Here is a 3,546-nt window from a genome sequence, read left to right as displayed (position 1 = left end):
TCGATGCCCGTGCACCTCGAAGTTGTCAAACACAATCATCCTAAGGCAACACAGCAAAAAAAAAAAAAGAAAACCAGGGAGATTCACGAAGCATTCGTCATCAAAACAAGAGGGGCTGATATCTGTATCAGCGAGTCGTCAGTGGCCTTGTCAGATAAAGAACTTTTATATTTAGAAAGAGACGGGGGGACGGCTGGAAGGGACTAGGTTTATTTTAGGTATTTAAGCATGTGAGTTTTCTAATAAACTTTCTGTTGCGAGTGCCCGCCCCGTGTTGTCGTCCACGTCTTCACCTGTCCCTGTTCCTTTGGCGCTCATTTCCAGTCATGAACCAACAAGCCCAGCTAAACATTTTCTTGCAGTTCTACGTAGTTTCTCATTATTTTTTCTTGCCGTTTTGTTTTCCGGCACATCGCATTGAGACGATCCGCTTTTAGAGGAGGGAGAAATGCCATGCGCAGCCGAAGAGCGAGTGCCAGCGTGGCCGAGTTTACATTGTTCACGGATCAATATTCAGCGCATGCATCGGGTGTTTGCTGTTTTTATTTGGTGTTCGCCGTGGGAAAGAACAAGTCAATCAAATATCTTTCGTCGAGTCAAGTCCGCTGGTCTCGGGTTTTCGCAGTTGTTTATTAGACAGCTGGTCAAGAGGTTCCTTTTTCTTCGAGACCAGAGAAGCCCCTTTTTACGCACTGTAATTTAGGTAAGGCTGCGAAATCTGCCGCCCGAGTTTAGAGTAGCGACGAGCGATGAAATCAGCTTTGGTTTCTAGGGTTATTTAAAGGAAGTTATCGGGGCCTATCGGTTTTGGGCAACACGTTTTATGGGCGAAGCTTCTTAGGGTCTAGCCTTGTCCGTCCGTCCGTCTGGCGTCCGCGCTCACATAAAAAGAAAAAATGTTTGCGCAGTCGACAGGATTCGAACCTGTACGGGGAGACCCCAATGGAAACCTAGTCCATCGCCTTAGCCACTCGGCCACGACTGCGGGACGAGTAGGGGGCTCTGAGATGTGGTAGTAACACAAGAGCTGGGGTTTCTGTCATGGATGAAACGTTGCATTTATCCGATCAACGTCTATACAGGAGAGGGCGCTGCGGTCAAATGCGTATATAATCGCGTTAAACTTTGCATGGATTGGCTCAACGTTTATAGACGAGAGGATGCTGCGGTCAAATGCTCAAATGCGTATGTAACCACGTTCCATACCACACATTTTCTTTCTGACATGAACCGTTAACTTAAGCGGTGGAGATGCGTTCCCACGGCTTCTAGCGGATCCAAGCTGATCCGCTAGAAGAACCACTGGCTCTGCATTTGAGCGACCATAAAGCAGTAATAATGAAGTCGAAACGGCAACCCGGAACTCAGCACTGCCTATGAGCAATAAAGAAAATCAGCACCATCAGCACTACCTATGAACAATAAAATCAGTATCATCGGCACCTCCAGAGCTTCCACCCAATCAACATCATTCACCACGTGGAGATGCGGTCATTTTTTCAATCGAATATTTGTCAGGCGTTTCACGCAAGCGGTTGTCGAAGGACCTGATCGAGTTGCTTTTTTCCACACCCTTGTATTAAGCGCTGTACAGCGCAGGCACAGGGCAGGATGTTCTAAAACGAGTCAAGAGAATGGTAATTCCCGCGTGCACGAAAACATTTTTCTTCAAGTTACATAGTGGATCGCTTCCTGTAAAAGCTTGGTTAGTTGAAAAGGGCATACCAGTAGCATGGTCACAAAACTGTTTATGGTGCAAAAAGCCAGAGATCATTCGAAATGTGTTCCTGGACTGCTGAGACGCAGTGTTTTTGTAGTGTGAGGTACACTGGCCGAGGTTGAGCAGTTTCGCGTGGCTGTCAAAGAGCCGTGCTGCGCAAGTGCCAGGAGCAGTGACGCCACACGGCGCACAGCTGGCGCGCCGGAGCCGCCGTCGCCGCCGCGCGCTCCGCCGCCGCCTCGCGCGCCTTGCCGGCCTGCGCATGCGCGAGGAGCAGTGACGTCACACGGTGCACAGCTGACGCGCCGGAGCCACCGCCGCCGTGCGCTCCGCCGCCGCAGCGCGCGCCTCGCCGGTCTGCGCATTCCAGAGGAGTGATGTCATAGCCGCGGCAGACGCACTGGCGCCGCCGCGTGCCTAGCTGTGCGCCTCCGTTGCGTAGTAGCCAAGTCTGACGCTGCACCGGAGCCGCTTGATAGCGCCTCTTATTTTGTGCGCATAAGCTCACGCAACGTATATCCTGGCATAGCCGAGCTAAGCCACTGCAATTGTTTTGGGTGGCAAAGCCGAGCTAAGCCACCGCAATTTTCTTTGGGACGTCCTTCAAAGGACTATAAAAAAATTGCGGTGGCTAAGCTCTGCTATGCCGGGATATACGTAGCGTGAGCATATGCGCACAAAATGAGAGGCGCTATCAAGCGGCTCCGGTGCAGCGTCAGATTTGGCTACTGCGTAACGGAGGCGCACAGCTGGGCACGCGGCGGCGCCAGTGCGTCTGCCGCGGCTATGACGTCACTTTTCAACAATGCGCAGATCGGCGAGGCGGGCGCGGTGGCGGCGGAGCGCGCGGCGGCGGCGGCTCCGGCGCGCCAGCTGTGCGCCGTGTGACGTCACTGCTCCTCGGCCACGCGCAGCACGAAGCACGGCTCATTATGCTGGCCACGCGAAACTGCTCAACCTCGGCCAGTGTAGCTCACGCTACAAAAAGACCTCCCTTTAACGTACCACGGCATTCGGTTCCTGTCTGCAAAAGCTGCTCCTGTACCTATGATATATTCATGCTCATGGGGCTGCACAGTATATGGCGATGCCGTATGGCGGTACATCATGCTGATATCGATGTGGGGCCGGTGTATAAGTATTTTGTGGAACACATGTGTTTCCTTAAAGAGCTGTACAGGGCGCAGCAGCCTCAACCTGAGTGGCTGCCACTTCTGGAGGATTTGTCCTCCATCAAAGACTTCTAGCTGTGACATTAGCCAGGAAGGGTGATGGTTTTACCTTTTTAGTCTATCTTGATAACTATGTATGCCACCAATGTTAAACAGGCAATAAAAAAAAAGCGCCAGCGTGGCCGAGTGGTTACCGCGCTTGACTGTCGCGCCGTTGGTCTAGGTTCAATTACAGTCAGCGGACTGTTCTATTTATTTTTTCAACTTGGCGTACTCGTAAGTTCGAGAACATTCTCGTCTGATCGAGTTTCGAATGTTCTAGGCACCGAACGTTCTATGCCGAATTTCGCAGAAACCCGCCAGGGAACATAAAGGACTTCGCATGGCGAGCGGAGTCAGTTTCGCCCCAGCGGTTGATCCTGCCGTTTCGCCGATATTGACGCCTGCGACGCTAAGCTTTTTCTATTCTGTTTTGGGCACAAATTCGTCCAATTAAACATTCAGTTTATTCAGTTATTTGCCGCCTCATCACTTTTCATTCGTGACAATATGAACAGCGTCGACTGGGCTGTACCGCTTGTAGGCACTGTTGGCGTTTTCTCTCAAATAGCTGGCAAACGTGGCCGTCGCTCGATATTTTCCCGGCAGCTGCCG

General features: G+C 51.6%; 1 non-coding gene across 1 annotated transcript; it reads right to left on the bottom strand.

Moving 5' to 3' along the window:
• Positions 1-903: 903 nt before the first annotated feature.
• Trnap-agg lies at positions 904-985 on the bottom strand. Its single transcript has one exon. It is a non-coding gene; the product is annotated as a tRNA-Pro (tRNA).
• Between the last annotated feature and the right edge of the window lie 2,561 nt (positions 986-3,546).

This window comes from Ixodes scapularis, unplaced genomic scaffold, assembly GCF_016920785.2.
Source record: "Ixodes scapularis isolate PalLabHiFi unplaced genomic scaffold, ASM1692078v2 PGA_scaffold6__148_contigs__length_123643588, whole genome shotgun sequence".
NCBI lineage: Eukaryota > Metazoa > Arthropoda > Arachnida > Ixodida > Ixodidae > Ixodes > Ixodes scapularis.
The sequence above is the reverse complement of the archived record's forward strand: the minus strand, read 5'-3'. Positions and strand labels throughout refer to the sequence as shown.